Source organism: Aquila chrysaetos, chromosome Z (genome assembly GCF_900496995.4).
Source record: "Aquila chrysaetos chrysaetos chromosome Z, bAquChr1.4, whole genome shotgun sequence".
Taxonomy (NCBI): Eukaryota; Metazoa; Chordata; class Aves; order Accipitriformes; family Accipitridae; genus Aquila; species Aquila chrysaetos.
The window spans coordinates 52,302,261-52,322,761 of NC_044030.1; the positions used below are offsets into that span (position 1 = coordinate 52,302,261).

Genomic DNA, 20,501 nt, shown 5'->3' on the forward strand with positions numbered 1-20,501 from the left:
AATGGTGTAGGCAGATAATCAGACCTTTCTTACCAATCCCCCCTGCAGTTATTTGTTCTCCCTACAAGAGAATCAAAATTAAAATGCAACTCCGTTTTGGAATATAAACATACAAGTACAGGTGGCTCCCAGCATTCTATTTCCTGAGAAAATATTTATCAATTTTCCATTCTCATTAGGGAAAAAGAAAACAAAAACTTTAGTACAAAACAGTTTCCAAGGATAACAGGATTGCAGACTAGGAAACACACAGATATAATCTTGGAACTGATTTTTACTTTGAATTGTACAAAGAATTGCCTGTATGTTTCTGAAATATGTGGGTATTCATTTCTAGCAGACATGTCCAGATAACACTTTTCCAGTTAGAAGCCATGTGTCACATCCCAATTTCTCATGATGATCACTCAAGTTCACCAGTTCCCAGGTCAGGATTAAGGTGAAACAACATCAGGGATCCGTTAACTCACAAAACTCAACTTTTATTCGCTCACAACAAGAATTGGCATGAAACTACATCAGTAAACTGTGTAACATGTGCTAACCATACATCACCAAACATATACTACAAGCCTTGCTTATTTGGGGATCAGTTCAGGGAAGAAAATAAGGAGATCCCTCCCGTTGGGTCACGAGGTTCAGAGCAGACCCCCTTGCTTTCTAGACTCCCTCTCAGAGAGGATCCCAGGGGCGGCTGGATCCACTCCTAGTCCCAGACTTGGTACAATGGTTTATGTCTAAAGGGATGAGGTGTAGGGATTACGAGGGGAAGAGAGAGGAGGGGGGGGGAGAGAGAGAGGAGAGAAAGATTTCACTGGTTCTGGGTCCAGCATTGGTCCCACCAGCCTAAGAGTCCAGTTCCAGAGGGTGTGCACATGTGGGGCTTCAACTCGTGTCCTTTTATCATCTCCTTGCCCCTCCTTCAGGCAGGCACTTGAACTCATTGGGCTAATTAGCTGTCATGCATGGTTTGTGCTTCCATAACCTTCGGGAAATGGGTCGTTGGGCTTGGGGGTCGTTTGGGGAGTAACTTCTCCCTCCCTGCAGGTGTGACCCTTGTTTGACATTTGGCCAAACACGGTGAGCTGCCCCGCTCAGCGTGTCAGAACAGGGAACTGCGCACCCTCCCTCACTGCACAGCCGGCCTCCGTGTCCTGTTGCTGACCGACTTCTCACCTGCGGTTCCTTGCTAGACGGGGGTCATTGCCATTATGCAGAACTTGCCCCACCACAATGTTTGCGACATTAACTCCTTCAGTCTCTCACACCACCCCATGGCTCAAACATTCAACTGGACTGAGTTGCAGAGATCTTCTTCTTCCACAGTAGTAATCTTCACACATCACACAGAAGGAGAGAAAAGAGAAGAAGTAGAGGAAATCAAGCAGAGTAGTCATACATCACACAATTGCACGGCTAAGCATTAAGAACAAAAATCCACATAACAACATGAGTCCAATGCTAACAAGCCATTTTCCCCACCCCGTGAGTCCCAAGGACATTAGGAGAGAGGTCAGCAACGATTCTCCATCAAACCAGTGTCTTTGTTGCATCACTTGGAGAAGTTCTGCAGTCATCTGTAACTTCTCTCATCTTGGCTCGGGCTTCTTTGATTGAAGTGGAGGCATTATGGATGGTGATACAATGTTCCCCGTCAGTTAGATTCAGCATCCCACATAACCCATGTTCTTTTAACACTAACATATCCAGTGTCAATCTGTTTTGAAGGATCATTTTCAACACTTGTTGAACTTGGGTGTTAAGTTCTCCAAATGCAGAATGTGTTCAGTTGGACAAAACATGCATTTGCCACGTTGTATTTTCCAGGACAAATTGGTGTCTCCTAAGAAAAAATTCCATATGCTTCTAGTTTCCCAATAGCATTTTTCCCCAGTAAAATTACAAGCACTACTTGGGTTCCACCCATTTTTCTTGTTGCCATACTGGTATCTGATTGACCTCCCATTAATTTTGTTCCTAAGATGGGAGCCATTCAGTACCTCCCTTGAAGACAGCATATGAATCTGCATAAACAAACACTGAATCTTTAGTCTCGGCTTCCTTGGTAAATACACTCCACACACCAATCAACTCCCCTACTTGAGAACTTTCTTCCCCTTCTATCACAACTCGGTCCCCTGAATCAATGTGTAGGGCTACTGCTCAATATTTCCACACCTTTCCCTCTCTCCTAGAGGATGTGTCAGTGAACCATACATTTTTAAGGTGGGGCTTGGATGAGGGAACAGGCTTTATGCATGGGGTGGGGTCTGTGTCTGGGCGGTCAGAGGGTGGATCATGTATGTGGAGTACTTTGGGTGCTCCCTCCTCTATCTGCCTTGTGTGGCAATAGTGATCTAATTGCGCATACCACTTCTTCACTGTTTCTCGCTGCACAACTCCCATAGGATGGGAGGTTCCGGCCAATACCAGTTTCAAGACCTTAAAGGGTCCTCTTGGGATCATTGATTGCTGTTGTGTGATTCTTTCAGCTTCCTGCAAAGCTAGGCTAACTACAAAGAGGCCTTTTTCCTAAACTGCATACTGTTTTTCTGCATCTTTGAAACTGTGTGATTAAAAGCCAGTAGGTTGGGTTGGACCCTGTGGTCCACATTGCCACATATGTATGGACAGCCTGTGAATTGCACTCGATGTGGAGTGAATCTGTCGGATGCCTTGGCCCTAAGGCCTGATATACCCCAGCCTGAAAGATTAACAGCTTCAGAGCTTCCTCGTGTATGGGGGTCCACTCCAAAGCAGCTCTTTTGCATGTTAAGTCATAGAGGGGCTGGGCTATGACAGAGAAATCAGGAATGTTTCCTCTAGAATACGAGCGAACCTAGGGCATGTTTTGAAGTCCTAATTTTTCTAGGTGAGCAATTATCTCTGCTTGGGTCTGTCCCACTGCTTTGGTATCAGAGTGCCAATCAATACATCGTCAATATACTGGTATACCTTAACCCCTTCTGTGGGAGTGATTTTGGTGAGCTCTTGAGCCAATGCATAATGAGCAATTGTTGGCGAGTGTCGATATCCCTGGGGGAGACATGTAAAAGTGAATTGCATGCCTTCCCATGTAAAAGCAAAGCGATCTCTGTCTGCTCCCTGCAAAGGGACCATAGAGAACATGCCTTTTACATCTGTAGTTGCTAAAATTTGATGGGCTTGTTCTTGTGTGGTCGCAATTAGCTCAGCCATGTTAGGCACTGCAGCTGTCAGGGGGACCATGTTGGTGTTCAGGCACTGATAGTCAATGGTCAATCGCCACTTTCCATTGGGTTTACAGACTGGCCACATTGGGGAATTAGAAGGTGAGCATGTGGGGCAACTATCCCTTGCTCCCATAATTCAGCTATCACCAAAGTGATCCCTTCCCTTGTCCCTAGGCGGAGCGGGTAAGGTTTGACATTGACAATCTTAGAAGGGGGTGGTTCAGGTGCAGGCTGTAACAGCCGCACAGACACGGTGGGGAGACCAAACACCCACTCTCTTCCTCTTGAGTCTACCCAGGCTCATCCTTTCAGCAAATTTAGTCCCAGAATGTTAGTTGGTAGTGGTCCCAATATCATTATAGTTTCTGTCACAGTCTCATCGCCTGGCAACCAGCACTTACCTCGAGCAGTTGCCTGGGGCTGAGAGTTTCCAAATACATCAATTACCCATATTCGTTTCTTGTCCGCAACTACCCTGCTGGGGTCAGCAACATCTTGTCAAAGTGCTGACATCTGAGCCCCGGTATCTACTAAGAAGGTGACAGGTGTTTTAAGGGGACCAAGAAGGAAAGTAATCATTAAATCCCCTCCGTTGTCTTCTGTGAGCCTCCTTATATAGACCCACCTACCATCCCCTGGCTCACTTACTGGGGACGGTGTGTCTCATTTCCTGACTTCAGGTTGATTACATCTCCCTCTGGGGCTGAGGGAGTGTTTTTCTGCAGGCTCACTTTACATTCTGCCCTAGTAATATCTCAAGTAGGTGGTCCTGCTTTTGGGGGTATTTCCCCCCTTCCCTTCCACGCATGGACAAACTTCTCCAGTACCATGGTGGGCAACCCATCCATTAAATCCTGGGGAATTCCCCTCTCAATTCCTCTGGCCCATAATAAATTTCTCCTGACTCCAGTTTCTCGGGGGCGGGTGGTTGTTCTCTTGGTTCTATTCTCCGTACCACTGCCCATTGTTTACTGGTTCCTCCGATTACTCCCATTCTCCTTCCATAATTAATTAATTCCTGGGCAACCTCCCCCCAGGTTAGGGCTCTGCCCATTCTTGCTCTGGCAGGATTTCCTGCTTGCAGAGTCAGAGTGTCCCTTAATTGGTCATGCAACTGAATTGCATATAATTTTAGGGCATCTGGCAAGCCTCTTATAAGCAGGATCATTCAGTCAGGATTGGCTACCAATAGCATTGGGGATGGTTGCCTCAGGATTAATCTTCTATGATGCATGAGTTGGAGGCAGGAGGTTTTTTGGATGCTTTCAGTTAAGTGATCAATATTGGGGGTATCAGTGCTGATTGGATCTCCTCTTTCTAGAGGGTCTAAACCTCCCACCCAATAAGCCACCCTTTTGGTCAGTGACCAAGGTTCTCTAGGGTCGTGTACCATGAGAAACACTCCCAGCCCCCAACATCCTTGGGCTTCGTCCTCTGACAGCATGATTTGGTTGCCCCCAGTCAGCAACAAACTCCACATGTATTCAGTCTCACTCTCCTTCGCTAAGCGGCTAAACTTTTCTTGGAACTTAGACAAGTCCGAGGCTGAGTACAGTATCTGGTTTACCACAGTCTCTTCATCTTCCTCCTCAGCATCTGTTATCTCAGTTTTTATCAAAGGGCGTAATACTGCTTTACCTTCCTTAAGAGGTAAGGTTTTCCTACAATATTCCAAATCTTTTAATAGGTAAAGTGGTTTGGGTTTTTGGGACTGTCGTTCACCTCTCTTTGCTAGGGATGGAAAACCAGCCTCACTTTCAGAATTGGAGTCGCTAGCTCCGCTCTGGTCATTAGCGCCTCACACAGTATTTTCTCCCTATCTCGTAAATCAAACAGGTCAGTACAAAGTTGGTGATTTGCCTTGCGTTCCGCATCTAACCGTCTCTGCTCTTACTTGTCTAGCCTTTTCTTCCACCAATTGATTTTGCAGCTCCCTCACTAAGTCTTGGAGAGATTTTATGCGTTCTTCCGCAGCAGATTTGCTTACACTCCTATACTGTTGGACAGTCATTAGAGCAGCTCCCAACACTCTACATACCATTGCCTTTCCTTTTCCCGGTCTCTGTTTTTGCTCTTTTGCTAATACCGTAATCCTTCCTGCCACTGATTTAGGATCATGCCAACTATTATTGTGAGCCCATATCATCCCTGGTGGGGTGGGACATGCTTTATATTCTTCCAGTTTTTCAGAAGAAAGAAAGTAGTCAAGCTCCAGCATTTCCCGGGCAGCCATGGCTTGCCACTGCTTGGACTTCTCCCAGCCAATGGCTGAGAAGTCACTTCCCAACTTTCCCTGCCCGTACATCGGGTGGATAGTTGGTATTCCCATCAGATCCTCCTTGACTCAGGCAATAATGTCCGTGACCCCAATTAAATGTCACATCCCAATTTCTTAGGATGACGTTCACCAGTTCCCAGGTCAGGATTAAGGTGAAACAACATCAGGGATCTGTTAACTCACAAAACTCAACTTTTATTCGCTCACAACAAGAATTGGCATGAAACTACATCAGTAAACTGTGTAACATGTGCTAACCATACATCACCAAACATATACTACAAGCCTTGCTTATTTGGGGATCAGTTCAGGGAAGAAAATAAGGAGATCCCTCCCGTTGGGTCACGAGGTTCAGAGCAGACCCCCTTGCTTTCTAGACTCCCTCTCAGAGAGGATCCCAGGGGCGGCTGGATCCACTCCTAGTCCCAGACTTGGTACAATGGTTTATGTCTAAAGGGATGAGGTGTAGGGATTACGAGGGGAAGAGAGAGGAGGGGGGGGGGAGAGAGAGAGGAGAGAAAGATTTCACTGGTTCTGGGTCCAGCATTGGTCCCACCAGCCTAAGAGTCCAGTTCCAGAGGGTGTGCACATGTGGGGCTTCAACTCGTGTAAAAGGACTCCTTGCCCCTCCTTCAGGCAGGCACTTGAACTCATTGGGCTAATTAGCTGTCATGCATGGTTTGTGCTTCCATAACCTTCGGGAAATGGGTCGTTGGGCTTGGGGGTCGTTTGGGGAGTAACTTCTCCCTCCCTGCAGGTGTGACCCTTGTTTGACGTTTGGCCAAACACGGTGAGCTGCCCCGCTCAGCGTGTCAGAACAGGGAACTGCGCACCCTCCCTCACTGCACAGCCGGCCTCCGTGTCCTGTTGCTGACCGACTTCTCACCTGCGGTTCCTTGCTAGACGGGGGTCATTGCCATTATGCAGAACTTGCCCCACCACAATGTTTGCGACATTAACTCCTTCAGTCTCTCACACCATGGTCTAATAATAATATGTTCAAAGTATTAACAAGGATCCAGGTTTACATAAATCTGTTTCTGAAGCTCTTCTTCTCTAAGAACTATTTGAAGGCCAGAGAGAAGTGTTCGCTTTAGCAGCTTTCTCTGCCTTTTTGCAGCAAGCTGATCTGGTGGGAAATGAAGAATACTATTTTTAAAATGAGAGAGGAAAAGAGAGCACATGTTCTGCAGCTCTTCTGTGTCCTTTTGTGCCTGCCATTGTTCTCATGCATGGTCCATTCTGCACAGAACATAAAACCTTTAAGACTTAGAGGCCTCTATCTCCATATCCCCAACATGCCTAATTCACATGTGGGCACTTATATTAATATGACATACCCATCAACAATGCTTGGGGAGAGATTTATTTCTTGTTATTGTATTTTAAGATTAGCTGTTGATTAGAGTTAAAACTGCTAGAGTTTTTAAGCTATGGAGAAAGACACTTAGTTGTTTAGCAGGCAACACTGAACAGAAAGACTTGTAAAAACTTTTGAAGTATTAACTGAACGCGACATAGATTTCTGTTCTACTTCCTTCATTTTTCAGCAGTGCAGCAGAGTTGGTTGTATCCTGTCTGATGTTGATATCAGGTGTTGAGTAGGATAGAAAGCAGTGGCTGTTTTGAATCTCCAGTCATCAAATCAAATTAATTCTGTTTTTCATTCTCTTTACAGGAGTGCAGCACATATTAAAACTTTTATAGGTCCCCTCTGAAATCCTTTCAAAGGGCTCTGGTCAAGAAGAGTCTTTGAAAGGAGATCTTCTGTGGTAAAGAGACCTCCTGAAAGCTTAAATAGCTGGTTGTGTTTTAGCAAAGAATGCCAGGAATTCATTTCACAGGTGGGATGATTTTACCTCTGGAAATTCAGCTCTGAGTTTACAAGGTATTATTGCAGGATGGGTAGTAATTGGGGAAAATTTGGCAGACAGGGAGATTCCTGAGCCTGATGTGTAAACATAACTGCATAAACAATGTCTGATGCTGCAGTTCTGTAGCTTTTCTCATAATCTGTCTTTGGTGTTTCTTAAAAGAAAGCATGTCCTTCTCTCTAAATAAGACTGTATGGCTTCTTATTTGTAAAGCTCCAGTAGTCACTTGCCGCACTGGAACACATGTGAAGACTGTGGTCAATGTCTGAAGCTTTCAACTTGTACCACTTTATGCTAAGCTTTGGCTCAGGTTTGAATCCTACAATTTTCTGCACTGCTTTTCAAACTACTGAGTAGGGCCTGGTTTCAATTCTTCATCAAGAGTTCAGCACAAACCCCAAACTACCAAATGTCCAAAAGTATTTATCTAACTAATGTTTTATGTTGCTTTTTTTAAAAAATATTTCTCTTTGGTTTTATATCTCTTAAATTCTAAATTCCTGATTTTTTATTCTAAAAACTTTATAGATGTGTCTTCTTGATTTAGAATTTCACAGAAGCAAAATCAGCTCTTTGAGTTGATTCAAACACACCTGGTAAATATCTCTTTCACAAAGCTTTGTGAGTGTCATTCATGTGCTCAATGTTTTACCACTTTTTCCTCCACTCTTTTATAGAGAAGTGTTGTATATGTTTTCTTTGCATCAAATACAACTCAGAAGATGACACTTTCTGATACTCCTTTTAAAGGAATATCTTCTTTGTCACAAAGAAGCCTCCATCCAAAGGGATCCCAAAACATAGTGTCTTAAAAATCTTTGAGAAGTGAGCATAGTTTTGATATTCCATGCTAATACAGCAAAAATTTTCTCTTATAACATGGTCGGTAATGTTAACATAACTGATGCCTCTGTGCTGCTAAACCAGCACCTACATGCCTCTTGCACCTGAGACTTATGCATTGAGCCAACAATATAGCCACTGCACTATTTCTGGTAATTTATTTCTCATGGATCCCTGCGTTCCCAGTTTAGATCTTGTGCTTCCAGACTCCTGGAATAATAATTTTGTTGTTGTTGTTGTTGTTGCTGTTGCTGTTCTCTGATATGAGCAGCAAACCTCTTATTTCACTCTCCAGAACTGTATCACTAATTTGTTTGGGGGTGGCAGGTCTGTCTAAACTCTTTAGGAAAATCTGGAATAGTAGGATGTTTTTATTCTGGGACCTGCACTGTTGCTATTATTCACCATGCAGCTGAAGGCGAGAAGGTGTACTGACCTTTGCACTGGCACAGAGAAGAAAACTTCTTTATGATATAACCATGAAGGCATTTGTATTAAAACCACATGGGGTAAATTACTGTTTTACTGTTACACTTGAGAAAGAAAAGTCTGAATAATTTAGCTAAAGCAACACTAAGAAAACTAGCATATTGGTTTGAATTTTTTTTACATAAGAACTGAACCTGACTGAAAAATAATTACAAAAGAACTCTAGAAGGCCTACTGTAAGAAAGGTGAAGTCTTCGAGAGAGACAAAAGTGTAAATTCTAGAAAAAGATTTAAGGTTGATCCACCAGCTATTGAACTGGTTTGTTTCACCATATTGTCCTTCCTATTTCTTGTTTGCTGAGAGATGGGTTTAATGGAATTAAATATTCCCTGCTGGTTTTCATAGTTATGTGAGTCCTGCTTTAAAAACAATCCTTTTTCATCTTAATAGTTTCAAGATAGTCTTGCTTCCTTACTGACCCCTGGACAGACACCTGGAGAAAGTTTGCCCAGAGCTGGGAAGCCTGTGTCTGGATGCCTGAATAGTGTTTGACCTAAGAAGGACATCCACTGTCTTCAGTAAGGAAAGCTTTTGAGACTCCGGCCTCAGCTGTTAGAAACATACAGCCATTTCGCATAAATTAGTATTTGTTGCATTCTCCTTTTTCATCCCCTGCTTTTTAGTCAGGCTGTGTGTTTAAGTACAAAGAAATCATCTGGTCAAAATGAGTAGTTTTTACTTCAGTGAGCAAGATGTATAGCTATCAAATGATGAAATCAGAATTAGTCATATGATCTGAAGTTAATGAATACATTTTTGAGCATCTTGTGTTAATAACAAATTAGAACTGTGTTGCTGCATGGTTCAATCAGTAAAGTGCCTATCTGTAGGCACTTGGGAGTGTTTCTTGAAAATTTCTTTCCTTGTGCCTTTCACCTAACCTCCTTACCTTACCATCCCCATACTGGAAAACCACTGGTCCCTTGCACCCCCACCCCAATAAACAGCAACACTCACCAGCCAGCATAGGCAGGAAGAGTGAATGGTGCTTAGATAAATAGAGAATCATGTCAGACCATTTTTCCCCCTTTTGGCAGAATCCTCCCAGTCACATCATCCTCTACCCACAAAAATGGCACTCCATTTCCAACAGCGTCTTGCTTCTCTTTAATCAAATTTCAGACCTAGACATGATGTCTCCCATTTGCTGCATTGATTACCGGCCTCATAAGTGCATCATTCTTGGAACAAAGATACTAAAAAGCCTCACAATAAAGAAATTGATTGCATGTAATTTCATGCCTCCTTTGCTGCTCTTTCCTGAAAAAAATCCACTGGAATTTTCTGTTGTGGTGAGTCATCCCTGGGGACAGATCATAGAAAGAAATCAGTCTTCACTGGGAGAGAGAAAGGAGATGTTAAAAAACTGACAGAGTGAAGTCAGCGAAAATGTTGTCCCAGCCAACCGTAGTACAATAACATCTGTGTAAACTGCTTGAAATCACACAAAAGGAGGCAAAAAACCAACAGTGCAAAGAGCGTCAACCACTTTATCATGTAGCAATGAGCTACACAAACTTTTTTTTTCAGCTACTGCTTCCTGTCATCTGTTTTTTCTGTGCTTCAGACACTGAGACCTATTCAGCAGTTACTGCAGAGTGAGGGCTGGGGTGGGTGTCACATCCCCGGTGGTGTGCCTCCAGCACCAAGCGTCCAAAAGCAAGGACTAAAACAGTCCTCTCTCCCCTGTGCCGTGACTCGGATTTGAACCGAGGTTGCTGCGGCCACAACGCAGAGTACTAACCACTATACGATCACGGCAAGCTACAGAGGATATGTCCAGTGTCTTGTATTTTCTGTCCCCTCTAGCAGAGCCACGCAAGCATTACCATCTAGTGTGGACCAGCTATAATGTTCCACATGCTGGCCTCCTCCCTGGGGTGACCACTACTATTGTGGCATGTCCTGGCATCCCCCAACCAAAACCGGTGCTGCCAACCGAGAATTATGTGCAGAAGACAGGCACAAATGTTATGGTGGCAGAAAAATATTCCTGCTCCTTTTGGCCATTGCAGTCTGGTGTGGAAATCTTTTTTTGCCTTCTCCTTGGCCAATGTCTATCTTCAAACACAATAATTTTGGTCTACGAAACTTCTTTCTGTTTTCAATGCTGTGCCTAGTGATGGAGGAAAATCTGGTGAAAGGACATTCAAAGTTACAAAATTATTTTAAAAGCTGTTGAAAAGGAAGCATAAAAACACATGTTCCCCTCCTGCTGTAAGTCAGATTTGAACCAAGGTTGCCATAGCCACTGCACATAGTACCAGCCACTGGACTATCACAGCAAGCTGGCACATTGTGACAGGTTTTGAACAGACAAGGCAGAAGATAAGATTTCTAGTAAAATATCAAATGTTGACAGCACTGAATCATCAAAGAAGGATTTCTGTTGAGGCTTGAGAGTTAATGTTTCAAAACACAAGTGTTAATAGTAGAGTTATTCTAGTAATTGTCTTTATTACATATCCACCATTTAGTCTCACTTTTTAATTCTGTGTCTGACAGTGATAACAAGAGAAGATTGATAATAGAAAGTATCTTCACAATTTTGTTAATTAGTTTAAAAAGTAGAAGGAATTGGTAAGCACACCAGACGGTTGTGCTGCCATTCAGAGAGGTCTGGTCTTGTCAGGCTGGAGAAATGGGCTGACAGGAACTCCACAAAGCTCAACAAGTGAAAGAGCCAAACCCTTCACCTGGGGAGGAACAGCTCCATGCACCAGCACATGCTGGGGGCTGACCAACGGGAAAGCATCTTGTCAGAGAAGGCCCTGGGAGTTCTGGTGGACACCAAGTTGACCATGAGCCAGCAATGTGCCCTTGTGGCAAAGAAGGCCAACAGCCTCCTTGGCTGCATCAGACACAGTATTGCAGCAGGTCAAGGGAGGTGATCCTTTCTCTGTACTCAGCACTGCTGAGACACATCTGGGTGGTGTGTCCAGTTCTGGGCTCCCCAGTACAAGAGAGGCATGGGCATACTGGAGTGAGTCCACTGAACAGCCACTAAGATGATGAAGGGCTTGGAGCTTGGAGGGGGTGAGAAAGCTGGGACTTTTTAGGCTCAAGAAGAGCAGGCTTAGGAGGAATCTTATCAATGTGCATAAATACCTGATCAGAGGGTAAAGAAGATGGACCGAGGCTCCTTTCTGTTGTATAGAGTGACAGAACAGAAGGCAATGAGCACAAATTGAAATAAAGGAAATTCCTTATAAATCTAAGAAAAACTTACTTACTCTAAGGGTGGTTGAATACCAGATCAGGTTGCCCGGAGAGGTTGTGGACCCTCCATCCTTGGAGATACTCAAACCCAACTTGACATAGTCCTGGGCAACCAGCTGTAGCTGACCCTGTTCAAGCCACAGTGGAACTAGAGACTTCCAGAGGGGCTGGCCAGCCTCACTGATTCTGATTCTCAGGAAAGCAAAAGGAAAAAAAAACCAACCCAGACCTGTTAACCAAAATAAAATGTCAGTGCTTGCAGATTTATTTATTTATTAACATTTCTATAATGTATAGCTGTGCATAGCAGCACAGGCAGTTGAGCAGAGGGAGTCCATGAGTGCCAAGAAATGGGAACTGAAAGCTTGACAACCTTCCCTGTCAACATCCGCGAAGCCTGTGTGAGCCAGAGAAGGAAGCAGTAGCTAGAGACTGAGCACCTTAGTTGGTACAAAAACATTTAGGACAATTTTAAGTGTCTTCTCCCATGTTTTCAGAATTGACAAAGGCTTTGTAACATGGATCTTGCCCAGTGCATGCATGTATTGTATTTTTGCTGGGAGTTATAGGTGCCAAGTCATGGGTATGAATGGTTAAATGTATAGATTAGCAAGATTGACTGGAATTTTCCAGCTTCTCTTTTTGCCAAGGTGCGTGAATATAGATTACATTGTTTCAGCCAAACTCCCTGTGATTATGAAAAAAGGAGTTGGCTAATTTTTCTTCTACTAACCACAAATAAATAAGAAGATGTCAGTTTGCCAGTCTATTCAGACTATGCTCTTTTTTCTTTCCTTTTTTTTTAATAACTCCACCCAATGTGGTTGGTTGTATGTGCTGGCATAATAATAGGAATATCCACAATTGTGCTGCAAATTATTTCCATTTCTAGGAGTTTATCTTGTCCCAGTATTTGCAGTGCCTTGGATTTGATCCAAAGGTCTAAATTATTTTAATAGTACACAAGGCCACATTTCTGCACCTAAACACATATGTACAGCTTTATTTGCATTGCTTTGTAAGATTCTATGTGCTAAATGAAAGACTTTTACATCTGTAATACTTGTGCATGGTCTCACGTTGATTAAATGCCTATCATCTGCTTCATATTTAAAGCCTACTAGCAGCCCGGTAATCTTTTCCTGTTGCTTCTATTCTCCATACTTCTCTTTTGTTGAAACCAAACCAGATTATTGTCAGAGAACCCAATGCAAAGCTACTGATTGCACAATAGTGTGTGTCATTCAAGAAAAAGAGTGATCTTTAAAACATTTTAAGCTCAAAAGCATGTTTGCAACATTAGTAAGTATGCCTCTGCCTTTGATTCAGCTTGTGCATTCATAACTGTTAAACCTGACTAGTTGTTGTTGGCATCAAGGGAAAAACTTGTCACATTAGACCATGTCAGCATGTCTGAATACAAAACATGAGCCTCTGCAGATTCTTTGATTTGATAGCATGTTAGTTATGTTTCTTTAATTGACTGTGGTTGCTAAAATTTAGGTAAGATCTTGATTAACTTGGAAATTGGGAATCTTAGCCTAGTGGCACTGAATACAAGTAGGTCTCCTTGAAATAATCCTGGCACACTGTGTTTCCAGTATTTCCCCCATCTAAAAATTATCCAGGAAGCAGTGGTTGGGTGTTCCTTGGTAGCAGAAGCAGAAGAAACTTAGCTATGTTCACAGGTGGTAAGGTTGCCTTACATTAGAGTAGACAATGGCAACATCAAGGAAAAGAAGGTTTCAGAACAAGACAAAACCCAGAGGCAAGTGGGTTTGAACTAAAGACACTTCATCCTTTTTGTGTTCAAGGTGTCGCTATTTGGGAATAGCAAGACCTCTCAAGTGTATAAGCGTCCTAACTTACAGTGGTAGAGCAGACCTCTGCCCCAAGATATCTGAGAGGCCATCTGTAGTACAATTTTCGGTATTGCAGGAAATGTTACTGCTACAGTTCAGATTATGCTATTGCTTCCAGTAAAATCCTGTCACCCTGTCATCTGTCTTCCCCTTATGTTACTGCCTTTCTTTCCTTGTGTATCATGACTTAAATTTTCACTGGATTGAATTTCTGTTCCCATGTAATTATATCAACATAAAGGAGCCCATGGATACATGTGATGGGTTATTTCCCTCTTGAATGATGACATAACATCTAGCAAAATGGCCCCAGAGTAAAAGGCTTTTTCCTGTCCTATGTTAAGGATGCAGAAGAGCTAACTCAGCTGCTAAGCCCTGTGCACTTTTCTGAAAAAAAGAAGTGAACTGCCCTAAGGTGTGTGCATTTCAAAGCAAATTCTTTGATAAACTGAGTTCCATTGCAATCATCCTGATGACATGGTACCATTAAATGAGCCTGAAAAGTCCTTGTGGTTAAACTAAACACTTGCAACACAGTATTATGTTTGCAATTGGGTAAAACATAGAAATTCAGCCTCTTATTATACTTATTTTTTAGTTGTCCGAGTTATTATGTGTGGACAGATTATACGGGAATTCAGTGCAGTCTGCAGAATGCTTAGGATATATTTAAAATGTAATATTAGACAGTAAAAATATTTGATTTTGAAGTGTATAAGTGTTTTTTCAAGAGAGTTTAAAAAAAAATAATCCTTTATCAAAACCTGAGGTTGATGATGGACATCTCACAATTTGAAATCACTGTTTAAATGAATTTCTCATCTTATGTTAGTACTGGCTTAATGTAAGAGCTAGTGGATGGTTTTTACTTAGACATGAATTATCATAATGTCTAAACAATACACTGGATAATAAACCCGCCTTTAAGTAAATCTGGCTGGCAAATTAAACCTTATGTGAGCCTGAGGAAAGCCATAAAGCATCCTATGACTCTGTTCAGTTGGAATTCTTCTGGTGCAGAAACTTGCCTCACATAATGCTGAGAAGAAACCAGGGGGGGACAGTGACAGTGACTGAAAGCTAACACCTATCCCATCCAGCTGTGTTTCAGTCTGCCTGGCACACATATGCCAAAACTTGTCTTAATTCACAACCATTATTTGTTTTACTTTTTATTTTTGAAAATTGTTCTGGCTCCAAGGCAGTTTAGAGGTGATATATCCCTCCATAATGAGCATGTCAGACCAGAGCAGACCATGGTTTGTAGTTTCCTGGTTTGAAATCCTGCCTTTGATACTCAGATTTGATGTAGATGCATGGATAGCTACAGTCAAGGCCATCTGTTTAAATGAACAGCAAAGTCCCACTTGCAAAATTCTCAGACTTTTGGGTGTTACAGTGCAGAGGAGTCAAGCAAATGTAGACTGCTTGGCTGTCCAGACAGTACTGTAATGCATCTCTTCAGAAAAAACTCTTCCATCAAATAACTAAGGCAATGGGGGAAAAATTTTATGGGAGCCACATTTAACTTGATTTACAGCTTGTTCTATGGAAAGGATAACTGTGAGACAAAAACACAAAGGAAATGTTCACACACGTCTCATGCAATGGCTGCTTTATCTTGTGTGTAAAGGACTGACAAAAATATTCAGAGCAGCTGTAATAATGGAATACTCATTAGGTCATTCCAATCACATAACCGAACAGTACCTTATCATGGATGGTATTTAAGCATCTTTCAAATTAAGAAAAGGATTTCAAAACCGATTTTTTAAATAACAGATTGTTGATAAAAAGAACAGAAATTCAGCTTTCACAAAACAAGGTACACATGACACCCAGAACGTTTTGTAACAAGGTTTAGCTTTTGTTGTTGGAAATAAGTAGATCTCTCTGACTTGTTGTTCCAATGTGAAAACTTATCTCAGAATTATGTAAGAAGGAATGAAATGACCTTTCAGTCACACTTCTGCAACCAAACAGCTTGTTATCTTCACCTTAGTCTAGGCAGCATTGTCCCCTTTAGGGTCAACCAACAACCATGAATTCCCGCGCTTTCTGTTGTGTGCATCCCAAGCTCCTGTGCTTCTGCAGTTCAAAAGATCTTAGTTTCCTGAAATCTTCATCATAATGACTAGTTGTCTAATTCCTCTAATACATGAATAGTCATTAGCAGCATAGTATAATCCTTCTAGCAATGTATTGCTACTATCCCACGCCTAGCAGACACTGGAGGTGCATGGATCAGAAGCAGCACCACTCTCTACTGGGGAGTCTGCTTTGCAGCCTTGATGGATATTTATGATAAAGCCTTATGATAGCTGTGTTTGCTTACCATCGCCAGCTCACAGCACCTATGGCTGGAGTAACTGTTCACAAATATTGCTGCTACAGCTCAGCATTTATCTTCAGCTATCAGACTGTGCTCATTGCTGTTGCAGGAAAAATGCTACCAATACTACACACAGAACAAAAATTTTTTTATAAGGGAACTCACACAGATTCCTTTTTGTCTTTCAGCTGCTGCCTGTAGGCCCTGATTTCCAGTGTAAAATCATGTCACAGCAGAATTAACAAGAGACTAATAAGAGATAAGATGGTCCATAAACAGTTCAGTTATATGAACTGTTGTGAAAATTGATCAAATCTTTGTATAATTCTGCTAAAACTTGAAATGGTGCTTCACCTTCTGTCAAGGTGCTTTCAAGTTTCTTCTCAGCCTTTTTAGGGATATGGCTACTCCCTGTTACCAATGTGTTTCTCAGAGAAAGGTGACATTCATACCACCAGAACTGCTGTTACTTGGAACATCCCATGTTCAAGGCCGTGTGCATCATCTATACAGAACTACTTCTTCTGTTGTTTGACTATCAAAAAGTCTTTTCTCCTCTTCTGTTTTCAATGTTCCCTTCAGATTTTAAAATATTTTATTGCTGAAAACACCCTCACAAGCATAGCGGATGGTATATTAGAAATATATCATAAGTTCATTCTGTATAATGCTGACAACACAGCTAATGCATTAGGCTAGTAAAATACTATTACTGTCAATGAGATAACAGCAGTGTACCAGTGGGCCCATGAGAGATCACATTCATTTCCCTGTTGATATTGTCCTGTTGGCAACTGTCAGATGTTGACTACACACATGCTAGTGCTAGCCCTGCTTCTGTGGGGCTTTTTGGATTGCAATGAAAAGACTGTAATTTTTGTTTTGTTTTTTTTTTTTTATGTACCATCTTATATCTCTGGGGATAGCTTTTGTCAATTCAGTTGTGACCCTTATATTGGCTACACTGAGAGCTCCCTAAGCACCAGCTCGACAACCTACGTTATAAACCCTACATAAATGCATTTTCTATTCTTGGTAACAAAACAGTAGATTTTAAAACTTATTCTAATGTCAGTTAAATAGTGTTAAAATAAGGGGGTTCAGATTATTATAGCCAGATTTTGTTGTGCTAATTACCTCTTGAATATGCTATTTGAGATTAGGAAAGTGCTGCTCAGGGGATGACAAAATAAGAGCCACTGTTAGTAGAGCCCCTTTAAACTCTGGAGGTGGCAGAACTTTCTAGTGTTTTCAGTCCTAAAGTTAGAAAGACATTACACTCAATGATGAGGTCTTTTATTGTATCTACTGAATGCAAAACAAACAAACAAACCAAAACACGCCACCCAAACCCCACAGATATATTGTTAAAGAACTCCCTTATTATCTTATTTAATATACTACGTGCAGCTAGAAGTGGTTAAGATCCAATATTCTTGATGTTTTGTTACACTACAAAATTGCAGAGTATAAAAATTGTCTGGCTTAGATTTGCATGGTAATTAAGATTTACCTGGCAGGAGTTCATTAGAAACAGGCACAATAATGTCAAGCTTCTGGTTTCCTTGAGAAATCTAATCCGTGACCCATCACTCTGCATTCAAGTGGTCTGAAAGAGATTTTCTTATGCTGAATAAACATTTTTAGAAAATACCTACTTTTAAAAAAGCTCAAACAATTGTTTGTTTGATATCTGTGAAATAACAAAATGTTAAGTGATTACCAGGTTAAAAATCAGTCCAGGAGCTGGATAATATCATAATCTAAACCTCAGAACTGAATTAAGGGCATTGATTAACACCATCTGATCCCGGAGATTGAGTCACACTATTAAAATCTATTCAATGGCTATTAAATAATTATGTAAACAGAGAATTATTATTTAATAGTGATTTCACCAGTTATGTCTACATTTTGAATGTTTGAAGGATTCAGATTATTCACTGATATGATCTGTTTTGTTTCACTGATAATCTGCCATTAATAGGTATTTTTTGGCAAAAAGTATTTATACTGGGGCCAAAAGAAAAGTGACAAGGTTTTCTCTGTAAGCAGGAATACTGTTTACCAAATCTTTCCTCACCATGTTCCTCAGTGTCTTTCCGTTTTTGATGTACATCAGAATCATATTGAACATGTGATGGGGGGAAAGCTTTTATAAGGTTTGGGGCTGTAAAGTGACTGCAGTTTCACATACTGTTCTGTTTGTAATTGAACGAAGTTTACTGCTGCCACCTTCCATCTGTTAATCCCTGCCACATTCACCAGAGGTTATAACCAGTTCACATCTACCAGCATAACCAGCCATGCTCTCACCCTCTAAGGGGGCTGTCGGGATGATACATGTTCCCTAAACATCTTTCATGGTGGGAGAGGCTGATTATGAGTGAGGTATAAAAACTTCTGGTTTTGGAGGATGGTGACAGGGAACAATAATATTAACCTAGCTCAGTTGTGCTCGAACATCATGGTTGATACCTCACCTGTCTGTAATACGAAAGGGACTGGGAAAATTTGGCATAGGTTTGCAGCAGCGGACCACAGTGGGCATGTCATTCAATCTACATATAATTAGGTTTTCTACCTGTAAAATATATCTCAAAGGCACTGTGAGAATTTCATTTGTTAATGTTCCCAATGTTGTTTTGTTTCTCAGAAGAGATAGTACATTGTCTATGATATCTAGATACTAATTAAATTATGTAAGTGATACATCAGTGTCATTTCAAAATCAGATATAATCCTAAGCATAATTAAAAAACTCCTTTTAGGTTGCATTAGTAGCAGTTACAGCTCTTGGATCCCGATATTTACGCAATCAAGTAATTACCAAACAAATTATTACGAGCTGTCCTAAATTAATATAACCTGAAGAGGTTAAAGTAACCCTGAGGCAATTAATCTCTTCTGCTGCAATGACCAGTACCATGAAATGTTTATCAAACACAGCCTTATCTTCCCTTATTTTGCAGTTCACTGTCAGTGTCCTCAGTCTACAGTGCATTCATTGCTGTGGTATTTTGTGAGTAGAGCAAAGCACGGAGAACCCAGAAATCTGATTTCTGTTCTCTGTTCTCTCCCAGTCCTCAGCAAGACATCTAACTATAACTCCTTATTTTTCATATCTGTACAATCCAGGCAACAAAGTAAAATAATCATGGCTGATAGAAAAATGCTTCACAAATCATGGATGAAACACGTGAAAAAAGGTCACCCACAACAGGTGGGTAATTTTAACACCAGTATGTACACTGCCCTAAATATAGCTCCAACTCAAACGCCTAATGGGAGTCTCAACAATGATAACTGGTTGGAAGTATTTAAAGCCTTCAGAAATATTAACCAATACAGTTTCCTAGTTTTTCTGAGACTTTATTGTCCTATACAAATAATTAATTGAAGCAAAAAGAGGTAACCACCACACCTGTCATGACATAAATTTTTATGATGACTTAAATGACAGAATTGATCCTGATTTTGACTAGAAGTGTAGCACAATGACATTATTATTACTGTCAAACACAGAGCATGGGCCTTTTTTGTAATACTAGATTACACAAATGTGCTTATACTTAGTTACACTCCATGAAAACCATTCCAAATTACTTATCTGTTAAGAACTAATAACTTGTTTCATGTAATTTTTACTTACTATGTCTGGTTAGGCAATGTTTTTTTCACCAAAATCTTAAACAACTTAATATTTAACTGAGCATTTTTGCTGGGTAAAACAAGCTCCCTCTGCTGGATCTGCAGTAAAGAGTATGGATCTGCCTAGGTCCTGTGGAAAGGCTGCGCATTGAGTGGGGCTTTGCCATTCGTTTTAGGAAAGTGGATTTTCTTACTGATCTTGGTTGTTAAAAGCACCACTTAAAGGACAAGGAGTCAAAGCTTCATCTACAAAGAGTGTTGAACCACTGATGAAGACTACTGGCTCCAAAGGGACAAAGAGGCTTTTCCTCAGACTAGTGTTTTTCACCAGTCATTAGAGAGCCACCCCTTTCTGTGAAAAGAAACTAAGATTTTGAATAGTAAAGGAAACTGTTTATGCTTCTTTCAACCCTGAAGAGCTTCATTCACTGCCTGCTATACCTCACATCTGTCTTTCTCATAACAGCAGAAAAATTGTTCAGCCCTCTCTTTCAAAAGCATGAGACCAATTTAAAAATCATGAGATTTGACACGAAACCATTAAGATACCAAGAGAGCACATTTTTGGAGGGGCTGTGCAGAAGGGGAGAATAAACAGATAACAACTTTTTGGGGTGCTCTTTTCTTAATGAAAACTGAGATTATATCATTATAATTTTATCAGTATATTGTTTATTAATTATAATTATATGGTTATAATTATAATTATTATATAATCCTCAGTCTCCAACAGTTGCTTA

The 20,501-nt window shown here is 41.2% G+C and overlaps 1 protein-coding gene and 1 non-coding gene across 2 annotated transcripts in view; one reads left to right on the forward strand and one right to left on the reverse strand.

Moving 5' to 3' along the window:
* NFIB (nuclear factor I B) overlaps positions 1-20,501 on the forward strand; it is a 350,785-nt gene that overhangs the window by 114,626 nt on the left and 215,658 nt on the right. The window lies entirely within an intron of this gene.
* Positions 10,387-10,458, reverse strand: TRNAH-GUG. Its single transcript has one exon. It is a non-coding gene; the product is annotated as a tRNA-His (tRNA).